A 19,096-nucleotide genomic window follows, 5' to 3' on the forward strand; every position below is an offset into this window, starting at 1 on the left:
AATACCAGCTTCTCCCATCCACCCCATGAATGTGCTTTAGAAGGTTGCAGTTCACTGCTGCACAAGTATGTGAAGAAGTCCTCAAGATAACCACATCAACCAAAATAGCTAACGTAGCAAGCCAAGCTAATTAAAACACAGTGAATTAGAATATAGCTACACAAGTAAAAGATATGCAGAAAAAAAAACAGAGCTGCCCACTAATACAGCTAAAAGAGCACCAGAGTCTTGCTACTTAATTACAGAGGCTACTGGCAAGCAGGTTTTAGCTACAACAGATGACTCCTGTTTAGCATCCAAATTCTATGCAGACTATTATAAATCAGACTTTATTCGTTATGATGAGCTGCTATGAATTACTTCAGAATCTACAGTTAGTGTTAAGCAATATTTGTTTAAAAATGTTTGAGGGAAATCTTGTTAAAAATTCTGAGTGGTATTGGAATTTTGAGCATACGAGCTTGCCATTCTAAACCATTTGATTAAATTTAACCATAGGAAGCTCTTCCAAGACCTAATGAAGCAGCAATTACATCTGAAGAGGGAGCCAAGCCAAGAATTCTACCATTCCAATAGCTCTCCTTTGAACATCATGCTACAATATCTAATCTTCTCAGTTTTGAGTTTACACATACAATAAATCTCTGAGCTTTTGGATTCGTATCAAATAAATCATCTAGACCAACATATTGTTTTGGGGTTTTTTTAATATAAAGAGCCTATTGTTTAAAAAAATTGAGAGAGTTTTAAGATTTTTTATATTACAAAAAAAAAAAAAAAAGCCTTGTCCATGAAACAGGATCCAGATGAATTAAAAAATTTTGCAAGTATTTTTGGGATCTGGCTGAAAAGCAGATGCTGCCTCCATGCTTACTCCCCATTTCTCACAGTACTTTAATAGGAATTTTGACAAACAGTTATAAAATTGAAATAAGCATAGAGAGAATGTTAACATTTAAAAAAATAAATGCTGGCCCTAGTTCTAAATTCATTTGTTTTGTCATAAGTCTTTGCTCACATTTCGTCATAACCACCGTCTTAGTAGCTCACTGTGTCGGTGTAAGCAGGATAAGGAACAATCACAGCACTTTCCCTTTTGATTAAATGGAAGAACTGTGAAAACTGGAAAATGGTTTAATTTTTCATGCCATCAGCAAATGCAGATTATTTGGTCTTTTCAGTAACATTATTATGTTGCACAAAGATGATCCATTTTGTGATTTAAGATGTAGCTAGAGCAATCCAAGTACAGCCAAATTGATGGAGGCAATCTTGCTCTATTTCCAGTTTCCCAACATTTCTTTATTACATGTAATAGAACATTTTAGCATAATAACGCAGAATCCTTGAGATACAGAAGATGAAGAAATAATGTTGAAAAGTAATTCCTCACATCTGGCTTTCACCACATCAAGTGCAAATGGTGAACTTAAACATGAAAATACAATTTGCTCCTTTGAAAGTCTACATCCTTATCTCTTGCAAAGAACATACATTTATTTCCAGCGCCTCAAGGTAAAGACTAAGGCATCTATCACAAGAATAGTAAGTATCAGAAGGATTTGGAAGCAATCTTTTCATAATGTTTCTTCGGAAGGGAAGAAATAGGGTTACTCAAAATTCATAGCGATTATTAAGTTTACATTCACACAGCAGATATGGTACTGTATTATTTCCCATCAACAGTGTTCTCACCTGCTGCGAATCTCTCCTTGGTTCAAGACAGCCATTCATTACAAGGCATTAGCACTCTGCTGCACAAACCAAAGTTATGCCCCATCGGTGAACTGGGCAAGCCCGTAATACGCACACTCAGCTCATGAGGAGTGTGTTTACCTATTTTCTGAGCCCTTCATTTTGGGTGATTTAATAGGCAAGCAATTTCTTACTTCAGCAGATTCTTTCTATATTATCAACTCAGGTATTTCTGGACAAATGTGTGGGTGTTGAAAAGACTCGAAAGGCTCCCCAAAGCTTTGCTGTATCAGTGGAGTATGCACTGACAGCAGGGACTCTTTATGACAAGAAAAGCTGATCAGCTGCAAGCTTTTCTCTTGATGAATCTAACTCTTCACCAGGTCTAAACTAAGCCTGTGGGTTTTGTGGTTTTTTTTTCTTCTTAGCCTTCTTTGTGGCCTGCAGAAAGTTATGAAATGGATTTTTCTAGTCCTCCTGGTAGCAAGGCCAGGTTCACATCCTGACCTCAGAAACAAAGCACTCTGCAAAAGCCAGTCTTCTCTTCCTAACATAAAGCAAACTACAACATGCAACATAAGGCAATATTAAAAGTGAGAAATTACAAGCATTGTATCAGCATTGGGAAGAAAAAATAATAAACCCCAGCCATATTAAAAATTCCAGCAGCAACAGCACTGAACAACACAATTTTGGCACTGCTACAGTCTCCATTACCAAGGGTGGAAGCAGATATTCATCTGCAAAGAGTGCTTAGTTGGAAAGTAGATTTCAGTTCCAAGTCAACAAAAAAGAAATTCTTTATTGCAGGGGATTGTTTATTTTTAGATATTTCAGCCATCTTATTCTGTAACCATTCTACTACCTTTTGGGCAGTGTAATGTACAGGCATATACAGACTCTCACAACGAGATGTACTAATGAAAATACAAAATAAGCTGTGCAGGACTAAATCTCCTCTCAACAACATTAATGTAAATCAGTTCAATGAACTGGGGGACATTGGTGTGAAACTTGAGTGAGGAAAGAATTGGGCTCTGATGCTTTGAACAAACTGCTCAAGTATATTTTAGAAATGTGAAGGCTGTTAAACTGTGGGTTTAGGAGCTTGGAAGACAAGAGAGGTGTAAAAATTATAAATCTTATTTTCATGGTGAAATAGTATTAAGGAATCAAAATATAATCCTAGAATACATAAATACTGAAGTGGAAGTTGCTACCAAAAACATCAAGAGTTTAACACAAGTAAGAAACCAGATTCTTATCAAAGACCACATGATTGGAATGACCAGATCCCATTATCACGAGTGACAGTGGTGTTTGTGCAAATCTCATGTACGGTGATGGAATATGAACTCTGAAGTCTCTGTGACCTTGATGCGTAATACTTATGTCTACACCTTTAGCCTCTGCACATAATCAGATGCAATCTTTTAGCTTTATGCAGTTCACCAGGCATTCAGTTAGAGAAAGCAAAAATTTTTTTTTGGAGGGGGAATGCTAAGCTACTTAGACAGAAGGTAGTGAATCAAAAATTGCAAAACTTGAGCTTTCAAAAATAGCCTAAGTGACCTCCTACAATACTCTGACCACTCCATCACAAGCAGGAGGCAACCCCTGTGAAGAGCAAATTCTGGCAAAGTTCTCTCTTCACAGATGATGCACAGCTTAAGCTATAATGAGTTTTTGGGTTACAAATGCTGAACGCATTAATATTCCTTGATGATAATTATCACAGTATAAGCACCTTTCCCAATGTGAGTAGCATAAAGCAACTGAAGCAGCATTTTTACTACATTTGAAACAAGCTGGAAAATGGGATTTTCTACTCTCGTAACCTGAGGTCAACATACATCAAGCTATGCATATTAAGTATGTCTACCCTATATAACTATATAGGCCTTTCCATATATTCACACACATGCATGCAATTAACACCCTAATTTTTTGAATACTTAAACAAATATGCCATGCACATGAACATGATTCCTCAAGAAAAATATATCCAACATTTAAAGCAGACTCAAATAATTTTCAAACAGGCTACACTGGTATTTCTTCCAAAGTGAGTAATTTTTCTGCAATAGTAAAAACAAAGGAACTGGTGATACAAATTGAAAATTAAAAAAAAAATACTTACATTCATCCAAACAGAAAATAAAATTTACAGAAAAACACTGCTTTTCACCTTCAGGGGTTAAACTAACCACTGTGTGCCGTACTAAATATGTCTTATACCCACCAACAGTAGCCTTTATTTTTTATAGGAACATGCAAAAATACAGTTCTTCAGCGGGCCCAAGTTCTTGCACACAGCTCACAGACTAAGTAATAAACAGAAGGACTGGAGATATCCCCAAGAAACAGAAGAGCGTGAGGCTCAAGCCAGGCAGCTGAGCACCTGCAAAGCTGTCCCTTACCCGTCACTGCAGCCAGGAGAACCGCTGTGCTGCCTCTGCATGGGGCAGGAGCACACACAAACCGGCAGCAGCAGCAAACCTACTGACTTAACAGCCAGACAGGCTCACCCAACCTTTGTAGCTTACTCTTATATATGAACAGGGGCAAAAATCTGTGAGTTATTCCAAGAAACAGATGAATACCATCGCAACATGTATGGAACTCAAATACCTTCCAAAGACAACAAGAGATTCACTTCCTTAAACAGTATAAATAAGCTTGGCTGTACTTTAAGTGCAAGACATTTAATTATTATACAAGTACTTACTGAGGATTAATTAGCATACAACAAGGATCTGAAACATGCAGACGTTTGTCAAAGAAGACAGGGTTTCTAATGATTTATTATTGTTTGATTAACAACATCATGCAGCAGCTATGTTATTAAATCTCTATTTTGCATACTACAGAACCTAAAAGTGTTACCTAATGGTGTACTAAGTGTTGCCCTCAGAAGAGGGCAACAACAAGATCTTTGCTTTTCTCTCACCCCAACCCAGAAAATGTTCATTGTTAAAAACGATGTCCTGGTAAGGAGCCTTTAAGATACCACGCTGTGAGTCTCAGGGTTTTTACTGAAAGTTATAAGGATGTTTTATTATTGCATGCAAATAAACTTAGTGCGGCTTTCATCTGACAAAATGGGAGTCAGTTTTAACTTTTAATCTGAAAAATGGGAATCAATTCTGATGTTCTGTTGGTGTGAAATCTGCTGAATGTGTTTATGCCATGTTGTCCCGCACTTCCTTTATGAAATATGCCATGTTACAACCATTTTGAGAACTAAAGCATAATTTTTACTTATGTGCTGTAAAATGTCTCAAAATCCCATTTGAATATATGGCAGGGTTTTGAGGGAACCTTTGCTAAATAATTAACAGCACTATTGGCTTATTAAATAGTGAAAGCCATGAAAGGATGATATAAAACACATGACTTTTTTTTCTCTTAACATTGGTGCTCACTTTCAACACTGTACAAGCTCATTCATCAGATGAACTGATGCACTGTAAGAAGTACTCCTTCTTATCAGAGAAATGTAGCAATGGCATCTTGCTATTATACAAATGATTAAATCCCTCCTTGGTTAATTGCATAAAATCTGTTCCTCTGCCATTAAATCTCCTCTCCATCCTCCTCACTAAAGCTTCTGAATAGATCACATCTGAAAATTAAAAATGATGTAGTGAAATCAGGATGGCACAAGATATACTGCTTATATGAAAGGCAAACCTAGGGGAAAAAAAGAGTCAGGTAGAGAACATGCAGCTTTGGTTTATCAGACATAGAAATTGCATGGCTGACCATTTTGTAGGTAGAAAATTGAATATGTTTCTCTGCACATTACAATGCCTTTGATAACTACATAATACAGTGACAGCCATGTTAAAAATACAGATGTAAGACTGAAAATAGTCTATAAACACTTCCATCAAAACAAAATTAAAGTAACTTAGTTCACAACAACACACGTGTTTCAGCAAGAATCACTGAAAAAATACTAAAATCCACAATGAAATATATTATTATAAACTACCAAAACCCCCCAATTCTTGGCATGGAATTGCCTGCAGAGTGTGCATTTATTCTGTAAACACTGTAACAATGATTATCCGTCCTTCCAGCTCTCGATGGAGACTCCTGCTTTTGAAAATGTCTTGTGGTGACTTACTAAATTCAGGTTATTTCAATTAGTATTACTGCACATTAAAAATTAATTGTATTATAGACTGAATTAAGGTTTAAATTTCAATTCTACAGTGTGTGTGCTAGAAATGACAGCTAAAAATCAATGCTCTCTGGCCCATAATCGGAAGTTTGTATGACCAAGTAGGGTGGAACTGGCGTCAGTTTTAAAAGAATTGATAGTTCAATTCAAGGTGTATCAGCTCTAATTTGTGATTTGAATGGGAATGCTACAGGGCCACCATATTAAGTTAAAGAAGAAACTGAGGGGAAAAAAAACCTGCCTCGCAATGAAAAAAAATGTGCCATCTTCATAAAGATGGAAAAAATCCAAATTACAGCTCAAAATTTGAGTTTGGTATCACTGAGGGAAAAAAGATGTTTTAATGGGATGATGACTTCATTACAGAAGACTTACATTTTTTTCTGCGTTTAGGACATGTTGTTAAAATACCACCCGGAATGGCAATTTAGGCTCCAATCTTACAAATACTTGAGAACAGATACAGACTTATTCCTGCATAAAAGGAAGCTTATGACATCTATTCACGTGAATGAAATCTTATGCGTAGCTACATGTTTTCAGGATCAGACCTTTTCATTACAATTCTGGATGTCCGGTGCTGCCATGCAAGCCCATTTAAAACTTACGCTGACAGACACAGACAGCGGTACACAATGGAGCCTGTGAACCCTGTGACACTCACGCTTTGGGACACTTTTCTTGGTTCAAACAGTCTTGGCAAGGACAGGACCAAAGAATGTGGCCTCCAGAACCACAGACCAACACATTTGGGAGCCCTGATACTGTGCAAGTCATGCAATGAGCTGTACTTTCTATGTCTACCCCTTAGCAGAGGACCAGGGGGCATGTTGAATCCCCAAGCTTCAGTGGGAGGGGTGACAGAAATGTTGCTACCAAATGGATCAAAAGTGATCGGGCATCAGGCGACAGAGATGAGGGTATATGGGAATGTACAATGGTTCTTTATACCTCCAGTAAGTATGTCTGCTATGGTCTTCTGAGCTGCCCCCTTTGTTGTAGAACACAGGACAATTTCTTTGTCTCCATACACACAAAATAAATCATTATCCTACACTTTATCATCTGACAAATCAGTTAAAACTTGCCTGCATGGATGAAGGCTGCTTCTTCTACAATTAGGGCAGAAATCTGCACTCTTACCTTGCTGAAGCCGATGTTCAGACATTGCCACTGTAGATTTGAATGATTTTTGAAAAGAAAATGTCTTTATTAAAATATTTGTATCTTCACAATAATAATAATTTTTCTTTCTTGGGTGAAATTGGATTTTGCAGAAGGCTCCTAGAGATCATGGATGATAAATTGACACCACTGCTATAATTCTTCCTTTGAATGTGAACACAGTGCCAAAAGGAAAGGAAAAAGCTCAAGCAAAATCATTCTTACACTCTTCTGTGTTGTAAAATGTATGGGGAATAGCAAGAAGGTAAAAAGCATGTTCCACTTGTTATAAATCTAGTATTGCTCCTGTCTGAAAATGGTTAGCAAGAAATGTCTGTCACTTCTATCAGCAACAAATACTTTTTTTAAGAGCAAATGATGAAGAACACTGCAAGTCTAGTGAACAGACCAAGCTGGTATCACTAAAGTATTGCAAAGCCACCCAGGATACCAGAGCCTGGAATTGAACAGTCATCGGTGTGTACCTAAGAGCCAAGCTGATGTCCAAAATGTTTTTAAAGATCCCCTGTGCTGCATGGATGTCCAAAAGCAAGTTTGGTATCAGGAGAGTAAAGAAGATGGGTTGTAATAACAACAATAAAAAAATAATCTGGTGCAAATAGACCCCACGGTGTAGTAGTCTTCCCTGTGCAACAATCACCCTTCACTTCAATTTAGTGATGTTGCCTCATTACAATACAGCATACAAAGGGGGCAATATTAAGGCACACTATTTAAAGCTACAAGATCTGTGGTGCCAGATATAGCTGGTATGGAATCACTACTATAGATTAAAAATTAGGTAATTTTGGCAGAGAATACTGAAAAATTAAAACTCTCCCAAAGGTGCACAAGTGTGTTATTTTTACAAAACTTAGCTGAACGCCACAATAAGCGATTGACGCTAAAGACTGACAACACATTTGATAGTGTGGACCCACAAACTTGTTACAAAAGCACAGCAATAACTGGTTGCAAGTTAATGACAGCCAAGAAAGATGAAAGAATTCAACTGGTTTAGGTAAGGGGGAAAAAAATGTTTTCATATGACAGTAGAATATAAAGAAATTGAGAAAGAGATTTGTGCAGGGTACAGGACCTGCAGTGTAGAGGAAGCAACTTTCAGAATTGCACTGATGAAGGACAAATTCTGAAGAGGAATAAGCCAGTGTTATTGACTCAAGGAAGCCATCACAGTTTCTGTTAACTCTTTTTTTCTGTTAACTCTCTTTCTGTTATCTGGTTCCGACTGGGGAAGAAATAAAGGATGATTTCTGTTGTGTGGAGCAGGTGATGTCAAGAATAGAAATCAGCTGGACAGCATCTGTGAGGAGTGATGATACAGTAAAGGAGGAACAATATTTTTTTTAAATTGCACTCTGAAATGGATAGGAAATATGAACCAAATTTGGGAGCTCTAAGGCAAGCAGCAGAATTCCCCATTAGCCAAGAGATAATAAAAAACACAAATGATTTAACAGCTTGCTATTTACAGCATTACGGTACTTTTCCTTCTGAATGTACATTAACTAATCTGTCTTGAAAAATCTCTATGGCTAAGTACTGTCTCCATTTCACATGTCAATGGCTTGTTCTAGGCTAGTGAAGAAGTAATTGGGAATGCTGGAACCACCACAAACTTGCACCCATTCTGACTCCTGTTTTGATATTCTGAACTAAAAATTGTCTTTGTAGCATGCCAAGCAAAGATGTGAAAACAGGACTTGGAAAAAAAAGGAGTTCCCCTTCCAAACAAGGAGAATGCCACAAAGCAAAGGAGAAAGAGAGAAACAATGGAATGCGATGAAAAAGTCAACTTTTAATATTGTGTGGGAGACAATGTGGGAAGAGAACTTCGAGTCAAAGATCCTTCCAAATCTGTGGATGGGAAGGATACATTTAGGAAAGAAAGGGCAGCTGAACTGTATTGAGAGTGTTTTTCTTGACAGGGAAGAGAACATCTCCTACTGAAGCTTTAGGTTAAAGGAGACAAAGAAAATTACCAGCCCACAGAAAGACTGGCCTGAAGGACCTATTGCAAGAGTTGAAAGAGATGCACATGCAGCACAAAAGCGGCAGTTGATGTAAAATACGATAACCTAGGTGACATATCATAGAAATTAGAGTCCTATTTTCTGTCACCTAATTTATTCCCATGCACTACCATGAAGGATTTTTCCTGGCGGTACAATTCTGGTCTGCACTGCTAGGCATACTCCATCACTAGTGCAAATGCAGCAGGTAAAAGTAGCAAATTTTTCCATTATTAAGAAGTATCCCTAAGATTATGTTTTCTAGGCTAGCTCTATGCCCAAGCCTATTTATTTCATTTTTCACTTATTTATTTTTATTTTTATACTTTACATTTTAGCCTTCTTTTTTTTTAAGCTCAGCTATATATATAACCTCCAAAGAGGTTAAAAATACCATCCCTGTTAAATCTGACTTGAAGAATAACAGCACACAAGGAGCAGTGTGGGTTAAAAGTTCAGATTTGGCAGGGAAATGTCACTCAGCTGAAGAGATGAGTATTTAACTGCTCTCTGGTGAAAATTGGTTTTGATTTGATCATGTTATGACAGTTCGCAAATCACACTTTGCACTAAGTGATATTTGGGTTAGGCTTTTTAACCAAACTTCGAAGGAAATAGAAGGCTGCATTGATTCTGAGAGTCTAATTGAAAGAGGTAGTAAACATCAACATCTCCCAAATTGCTCAATAAATTACACAGTGCTCTGCAGGAGTCTCATCTGAGTGACTTGGTGTAGGGGAGATTTTTTTGCACAGTTATCTAATGTCTTGGCACTCACATAGGTGTGCAATGAAAGGCAGTGAAGCCAGAAGAACAGTGGGTTCATTGTAAAGGTTGCCTGTGAGAGAGTTGGGAAAAAGAGTGCCTAGCCAAACAGCTAGATATTAAGAATATACTGCTGCCGTCCTGAACTGCAACACTCTAAAAACTGCTGTATGATAGAAAATTTGAATTGTATGGTTAGGCACTGGAAAAAGAAAGCCAAAGTAGGATGTTACAGGCATATCATTAACACTGGTCACTGTACATGTGTTTTATGATTGCTTTTGATCATAAAAATATACTATTCCTTTTATCATTCAGTCTAATCCAAACATGAAACTGGTACCTTTCATCACAATCACAGCGAATGAGACAGTGTTTTGAACTAAGCTTTGTCCATTGCACTATGAATAGCATATCCTGTAAAGTCTCTTGGATAAGTACCATATATATCAGATTATATTCATGTAATAAAATTAACGTGTTATGTGGCTTTGCACCTTTGAGCAACAGGTCTCCTTCACTATGTCCACTGTTTCATTTCCTCTGGGGCTTCTCCTAATGCTCTGACTTGCCCAACGTATTCAAACAGTAACTTAGTTAAGAAAAAAAATATGCCAAAAGGAATGTTTCTTCTTTCTTTCTCTCTATACATTACATTTACCTCTATAACTACATTATTTTAAGGCCACATGACAGAATTACTCAGTTCTACCCCACGGATGTGTTGGTGCAATGGTTTTATTTGTATGTTTTGCTAAGAGGGTATGTAATAATTTCTTCACAGTTGGGAATCCTGAGATTGAACTTTAAGGGCTTGACAACTTTGTACATGGAAAATTTTGATTCAGCAATATTTACACTTCACATTTCTAAATTAGATTTTTTTAAAATTTTTTATTTATTTCACAGACACGTGTACATGGTTTGCTGGTTGCTGAAGCAGCTGTATTACAAGCTAAAGGACATGATAGATAGTTCAGCTTACATATACACATGCATATACCCATGCACAGAATAGGGTGCATTCAATCACAAAACAGCTTGTATTTGAAGTAGGTATCACCATTTTACTTTACTATTAATTTTCTGCTGACTCTATGTAAATAAGGCAACTCTACATGTGAAAAAGAATGTGCAGGAGTATCTTCTAACCACAGATTGTCTATGAGGCATGTAAAAATACGGATTTTAACATAAATATCATTCTAAGCTCCCATAACAGTTGCACTGAAAGTACTGCTTACTGAAAGTGTGGTGGTGGCTTGACTGCTATGCTGAGGAGATTGAAGGAGTTACTTTCCTCAGTAAGGATCATTGAGAGTGTCACCGGTTAATTCCTGTTCTATGCTCCTCATTAGCATTACTCTCAAGTTTCTGGTTATCATATCCGAAATATTAAGACATAATAAGTACGAAGGTGCAGATAATTGGATATTAACCAGAACATACTTGACTGGGCAGGAGGTAGGGCCTTGCTTAAACTAATCCTGAAATGTATTAATCACCAATTAATGAATGGGTTTCAAATTCATTTTCTATTATAGAACACCTCTGAGTATCTAAGCTTTTTCTAATAAAATGAGTTGGAATAACAGGATAGGAATAGGAAACACTCCAATTTGAGGCTGGTTTGAATTAATTCCCAATAGCTTGTTGTTAAATTCATTGAAAACAATAATCCTAGAGTGAGTGACTTTATGTATATTTTTTACATATATATATAAAACAGCACTTGCAGGCTCTATTTGCAGTTGCAAGTGGGGATACAGAGGCTAAATTCAGAACAGAATTCAGTTCACTAGAGTACTGCTATAGCACTATCTATACTTCTTCAGAGCAAATATAGCTCATTAAGATAAGCAGCATAAGACGTGCATCAACTTTAGATGGATGTTGCCAATTAATGATTTTCAGTGTGGAGAAAGATATACACATATGCCAACTTTTGTAAAAGGCCTTCTCTCCAGTCCTGCACAAAATGTGGTCCGCATCAGTCCACTCTGGTGATTTGGGTTCTTGGAGGGTGGAAGAAGAATGGTAAAAAGGCAGAGATTATGTTAAGATCCAGTTAGGAAGCCTGGCAGGGAGGGAGTGGGTGGGGAGAGTAAGAGAGGGTGTTAAGCTCAGAAGCTCCAGCTTTGAACAACCTTGGTGATTTTGCATTAAGCATGTACCCTTAACCAGCATTACTAACTAGCTTGGCATGGTTGTACTTTCCTCAACTAAAAGGGCAATGCCACAGAGTTGATCTCTCAGTAACAGAAGTTTTTGTTAACTGAGTGTATTTAAAATCCAGAAAGAAATGCAAAAAAAAACCCCAGAAAAAAAAACCCTCAATTTTTTTTTTAAATATAACATCCTTACATGTCCAGGATAATTTTTAAAGGAATACTTTAGCATTTTCATTATTTAAAATAGGTGCCCACTATCGCATCAGGAAAAAACCATCAGAGATCCTTACTGTTATTAATGAAAATTATAACAGACATGGCTGAAGTACTATTATTCCCCTTTCTCTCTTCTTGTTGTCCTTAGTGTTATTTACATTGATGTGAATTGCAAGTAAACCAATATTATCCATCTCTCTGTTTTTTTCCTTAATTTGTTGACTTTAATTTCAGTAAGTCTTAAATAAGCGCTTACTGAAGATGAAGTAAGATATGCAAGCAAGTAGTCCTTTTATCAACAATTTTGCCACAGAAACACACAAACATTTCAATGGCTCTTCATTAGCAAACAAATCAACAAGTGATATTTTAATGCATGACTTTATTCCATCTCTGTGGGGACTGTAGTTGAGAGTGTGATGTACAGTACAGAGAAAGGAATCATCAGCCACAATGTCCCAGGGCTCTATCCATTGAGGACTTCTCAGCCTCTGCTTAAAGAGTGCATTTAATTGACTGATAGACAGTAGCTTCTTTGTTCACAGAAGACAGCGAAGTAATGGCAGCTTGAAAATCGTACCATCTACAGGATCTCCTGAGACTAGTAACAGGGGGATATGTGTCAGGAATAAATAAATAATCTAATTATTAAGCCACTTCCTGTCAAGTTAACTCCAATTTGTTGGCTTTTGAAGGCAACAAAACGAGGCATTTTTCCTCATTATGCTTCTCTTTTTATACCACTGGTAATCACAGGCGGATTAAAGGGTGCCTGATTGGTTTTTTTGTCAAGAAACTGAGAAGCAGCCAACAGTACAGAAAAACAGAGTTGGGGTTAGAAGAAATTTCATGCTTGTCTCCTTTCCAGCTCCCTAACAGCCCACACTGCTGCCCCATACAGTGCTGCCAGCTGTACAGCAAATGTGTGCCCCTCCAACGGCGGCGTACCAGGCCACAGGCTCCATCCTGAGAGCTGTGAGATACCTTGCAATCTTGGCAGGTAGCTACTGCTGTCATAGGCATAATTCTAAAGGTGACCTACGAAACCCCGTCAGCTCACCAAATGCAACAATATGAGCAGCTCAAGTTCGACACCCACTCTCCATATTGGCTTCTTTTGTTTCGCTTCCCGTGCTTACATCGGAGGGAGAAACCTTGGGATGAGCCCCCTTGAAGAATCGGAGGCTTCCCTGCTCGGAACAGGGGCGGTTTAGAAAAGCAGTGGTGAGGCTGCCCTTGGTGCTGACAGCTAAACACGGCTATGGAAATGTGCTACGGCTACTGATAAAGCCTGCGATTCAAATGGTCAGCAGCAAAGAACAAAAGGGAAGGCTGACACCCTGCCATTAATTCAGCCCATGGTGCCTAAGTATTAACATACTCAGTATATCACTGCCATGGCTCGGAGGAGAATCTTACGGCAGGTAGAAGGAAGGGAACGACTTTGACACTGCCTGGAACTGCCTTTTGACAGCGTCCCCTTTGTTGAGTGCTATTCATACCACAGGCATTTATGCAGGAAACATCTGAAGCTCCCATGCATCTTGCTTCATTTCTTTACAGAATGAACTCCAGCCTGTACTGTGGGCATTTTTTAGATACTCCTTTTATTATTTTTATTATTATTATTATTACAACTACTATTATTATTATTACTACTAATATTTAATAATAAGACATTTTCATTCTATTTTCTTAAAATTTTTTCAGTCCAAGGTTCAACCCCACCACCACCCCTCCCCCCGCCCCAAAAAAGGGTTCATAGTTGTTAGCAAACTGTGTCCTGGCTGAACCATTTATGATCTTAAAAGCCTGGAGAGACTTTCCTGAAAGCTGTCTCAAAAAGCAAGCAGTCATTGCTGCTTCAAACCCCTGAAAGGAAGCACCAGCTCCAAGCAGAGCAGCTTGGTGGAGGAAAGCAGGCACCCAGGGACCAAGGGTGGCAGTGATGGGGCACCCGTAACCCAAATAGGTGACGCCCAGAACCTGTAGCCCAGTGAATGGTGCTGCTCCAGTGTGTTTACAGCTGCCTTTGCTGTTTCCAAATACATCTTGAATTTTTTGTTAAATTGCGCAGATAATTAAAGCCTCTTCATATTTACAGTCTGCTTCATTGGTACCATGAATTCTGTTTTCAGTTACTGTCTGCAAATTCCCTCCCCGCACAATTTCATACTAAGCAATAACACTTCATTTTACATAAGTTTTATCTGATGTCCCCATACAGAGCTGCCAGCTGTACAGCAAATGTGCAGCTCTCAAACTGAGGCCTACTAGGCCACAGGCTCCATCCTGAGATCTGTAAGGCACCTTGCTGTCATTGGCAAGCGTTCCCTGCTATCGCCGCAACCATCGCTCCACACCACACACAACTTAAAATCATCTGATTATTAGAATTTGTGGTCCACACTCCATTTTATCCTTTATTTAATCTATCCCCAGATCACACATTTGTTTAAATGTTTTGGCTGGTTTACAAATCATGCAGCCATCTGCACAGTAGGTGTGACACCATTTTTTAGACAAAAGTTACATTACTAAACAACAAAGATAAAGTCATTTGAAATGCTTTGGTGTTTGTTATTCTGCCTTGTTTGCTTGGACCAACTCTAAGAAATAAATAGAATTATCTGTGTAAATCGATGAACATCTATGAAAAACAACACCCAGCAGAACGCAGAGCTTGCTCCATTACCTACGTTAATATCATGACAGCTGAGGAGAGATGACCTGGCCCACTTCTCATCTCTCCTGTACAGATGGCTATTAAAGAGAAAGTATCCCTTTTGTATGGTCCATGCAGAAACCCTTTATGGGCTTTTCAAATAAGCCAGCATTGCCCACAAGAGAGTAGCTTCCTGTTAGTATTAAACAGCCCAGATTTTGCCTATTTTGTAACCTAGCTTCTCATGAAATAAACCTACGTTTTATCAGATTTAATTCCAAATACTGGTTTTCCTGGGTATTTCAATTACATCTACTCATTTTGCACAGAAGGTGACCAAGTTTCCTCTAACTTTTTACTTGCCAGATCTGCCTGTAAACAGGAGATTCCCAGGCATCCAAATGATTTCCTGATGCTAAGAGGGATGATCCTTCTCTTCACTATAAATTGACAATTTCCATTTCTTACTACTTATAAACCAGTGAAAAAGGACCAACGAAAGGAAGTCTCCACCTCCTTTCTCCTCTAGTCTGTAGATCCATATATTTGGATTCTTTATCTCCAAATATCAGGTAAGAGAGACTTCACAACATCAGATTTACTGCAGTGATTAAGCTGACATTCTGAAGATATATTACTTGAGGCCAACATGGTGCAACAAGTATTAGTTGCTCAGCACAGCTTTCTCCATAAGTGAAAGGAAAATCATGGGGTTTAATGACTTTAGGCATTAGACAAATAACGGAATGTATGAATGCTGCATGCTATTACAATCAGACAAAAAATTTTTTGGGCTGATTTCCAGAAAGCTGATTGAGGTATTTCCTTTGTCTTGACATCAATGATGTTGTCCACACGTACTGTAATGTACACTACACAAATGTGAGGCAAATAGGATGACTTATTTTTATAGGTTTATTATGCAGGCAGTTAATACATGCATAATGCAAACATGCACATCCACACAACACTCAAGCATATATATATATTATACACTTATATCACTGTCGCTGAAAAAAACAAAAATCATGACCTGCACTAAAATGTGTCTTTACATCTTCTAATGGTTACATACTACTTGCTATTGTAAAACACAGCTGTAAAATTTCTCTGCACGGAAATTAAAATGTTAGGTCTCATTTTCTACATACTCTTCTTTTTTAAAATACAATTGTTCCAGCATAGATTTGTTTACTTGGTATTTGATGAAGTATTTGCTGGTGTAAACTAGAATTTTTCTTGTCAGCTGCAGGATTGCTTCATCCTGTTTTCCCATTTCCTTTCAAACTTCAGTGCTTGGCACCTTTTTTTTCCTTTCCCTTCATTTCCTTCTCCTGCTCATACCTGCTACCTCGCCGAATGCTACATAACATCCTTCACTCAAAAACAAGCTCTCGCACCACCACAACATACTTCACAAAATCTGTTTTATACATGATACTGAAAAGATTAAAGAAAGGAAAATTTGTTTACTTGTCAGAAATTACCTATTTATTAACTGTCAAAAGTAGGGTTTCAAAAAGGTACTGAATCTTGACCATGACACCCTTCCCCTTCACTCCTCAACTCTTCAGAGGGCTAGTGGTTCTTGCTATGACACTGGGACTTGCTTCCTTCTTCGACAAAAGTAGCAGCTAGCTACAAAGATTGTGGCTGTTTCCCCCCTTTGTCATTCTCTTTGTCAGCCTGATCAGTCCTCAATGGTAAATGTGCTGCTCTGTTGTGCACAGCCAGCGGCTCGCAATTTGCTCACTATGTTTCATGAGACAGTTGTTTGTGGCTGTTTGGAACACATTTACCTCTTTGGGGATTTATGCGCTAGTTGCAATGCCAACCTCCATAGTGATAGAAATTTCTTTCTAACTAAAATAGATAATTAGAAGCTGGTAATTATTGGTCAAGAATTATCAGAGTGAAAAAAATTAAGCTTTTCATAAATAGTTCTTGGCAATGTCATCTCTTTACATTATCTCATGCCTAACAGCACTTTACTCAGAGCACTTACAAATTTACACTACTGCTGTTGAGCCTCATAATTTTATATGGAGTAATTCCTTTCCTGAGCTAAATGTGTCCGAGCTCCCCCCCGTTCTGAGCAATGCTGCATGTGTGCAAAATCCTAGGCAACTGCTACAGCAACTGTTTAGTCTATTTACACTGAACTGCATCAGATACTACAGATGTAAAGGAATCACTCAAAGATGAAACAATGTTTAGCTTGTCTGCTTAAAATAACAGAGAAAATAATAGGACAAGCAGTGGAGTTTGGCAAACAACACAAACAACGGCAGACTCTTTTTCTACTCTCTCAGGTCAAATGTCAACTGTAAACTATGTGATGAAAACAAAAGGATGCCAGAAAGCCTCTTTTCCACAGACACCATGAAGAAATAGAATTCCACAGACACACAGAAATAGAATTTTCTCAAAGAAAGCTGCTAAAAATGCTATGTATTCCACCCAGATGGAAAAGTAGAAGAAAGAAAGTGACTGAAGAATTACCTTTTATGACAATACTTCCTAAACCCATATGAAACACACCTGGATTTATGTTTCCTCCTTTCCCACTCCAAAGTTGGAAATTGTTTTCCCCACAAATTTCAATACACACTCCAACATCCAGGTCTTCATTCAGCAATCATTCTTACAAATTATCCAAATAAAGGTACATGCTTACATCTAGGTCCAAAATAATGCCAAAAAACAGGGCCTATTTAAAAAAACCCTACGGTTTGCCTTGCTTTCAGTCTGCTAGTGTCCTCTAGCCTAAGCCTGAGTAGTTTCAGCAAATCAGTGTGTAGTTTAAGCAAACACAGGCATTGCTTGATGAAGCACAGTGTCTAGAAATGCGTGGACAGATCTGGCAGTCAGAAGTCTTGAAGTTTAGCTCACTTAATGCAAGCAAGGAATTCCACTTCTATGCCTCTTTGTCCTGATCCGTTCAATGGAAAAGGTTTACTGCCCTGTCCCATCACAAAGATGTTATGAAGACTTGATTAAAGGCTGCAGAGCAGTTTTAGAATGGAAAGTTCTAGAAGTAATAAACATGTAGTTATTGGGGAAAGCTGCCCCTATGACATCTTTTGAATAGATAACTTGTATAATAATGAATGTAGATTGCATTGTTGTCAAAGATACTTAAGGTTACACTTCACTGGGTCATTGGCAGATTTTATTTTCCATTAGGTGGCATAATCCCTCTTGTTGAATTGATTGAAATGTATAATAAAATCTGTAAAAATGCTATATACCCTCCTAACAAAGAAGAGTAAGAGGCTTTTCAAATAGCTTCTAATCCCTCTTCCCCTGCTAAATGTCTAGTTGAGATTATATTTGATTAGACAAAAACACACACATATACACAACCTAAAAATACCTACCCTCAGTGGAGCTATTTTAGCCAACAAAGTAATTCCAGTTGCCTTATTTAAAAGTCTAAGTTTCACACTGGGGTTTTATAAGCATAGCTTTGCCTCAGTGACCTTCCATAATGCAACTTCTCTCTGTGGATGTTAGCAACATGAACTCAGTTTACATCCCGGGATCATGTTCAAGGGGCACAGTAATTAGATGGGACGCCATCAACTTTTCTAGGCTCTCAAACTGCATCACGATAGTGGGTAGCAACTGTTTCCCCGAGCGGGCTGAGCATTGTCTCTATTAGTGGTTCCTACTCATTTCAGAGTGAGTTTGGCAGATGACTTTGCACTTTCACGTTTGTCCCATGTCCCAGCTGCCTCCCTTTTTCTGAGTTATGATTATGGAATCCTTCAGGTAAGAAGACACTACATCCATCAATAACCACAACACAGATAATGGGAACATTTTACTGTGAGAGGAAATAACAGTTCCTGACACAGTGCAGTGATGTCTGTAAAGGCATTTATTGCCCCTACATTTGATCTAGGGATTATCACATTATTGGCTTTTAACTCTTCCCTTGCCACATTATCTTCCCCCTCCCTTGCCTGCAAACTCTTTTCTTTCTCTGCATCTTCCCAAAGCTTTCTTACTTTGCTTACCCCAGGGGATCAAAGACACTACATCCTATTCTGCCAATCTCCTACTAGGAAATCAGGGCAAGAAGACAGATTTTATCAGATACATGTAAAAAAGGGAGGGACCAATGTCTTTAGGAAACCATGGTTTTTTTGTTTGGTTAATGTGCTGTGTCAACAAGTCAATATTCACTTCAGTG

At 38.1% G+C, this 19,096-nt stretch overlaps 1 protein-coding gene and 1 long non-coding RNA gene across 8 annotated transcripts in view; one reads left to right on the forward strand and one right to left on the reverse strand.

Moving 5' to 3' along the window:
• Nucleotides 1-597, forward strand: part of LOC113945035 — a 5,327-nt gene extending 4,730 nt beyond the window's left edge. Inside the window, exon 3 of the long non-coding RNA XR_003526924.1 lies at nucleotides 499-597. This is a non-coding gene — a long non-coding RNA (uncharacterized LOC113945035). The remainder of the gene's footprint in view (nucleotides 1-498) is intronic.
• ZNF521 (zinc finger protein 521) overlaps nucleotides 1-19,096 on the reverse strand; it is a 230,400-nt gene that overhangs the window by 95,570 nt on the left and 115,734 nt on the right. The window lies entirely within an intron of this gene.

Source organism: Corapipo altera, unplaced genomic scaffold (assembly GCF_003945725.1).
Source record: "Corapipo altera isolate COAL_440 unplaced genomic scaffold, ASM394572v1 49, whole genome shotgun sequence".
Lineage (NCBI taxonomy): Eukaryota > Metazoa > Chordata > Aves > Passeriformes > Pipridae > Corapipo > Corapipo altera.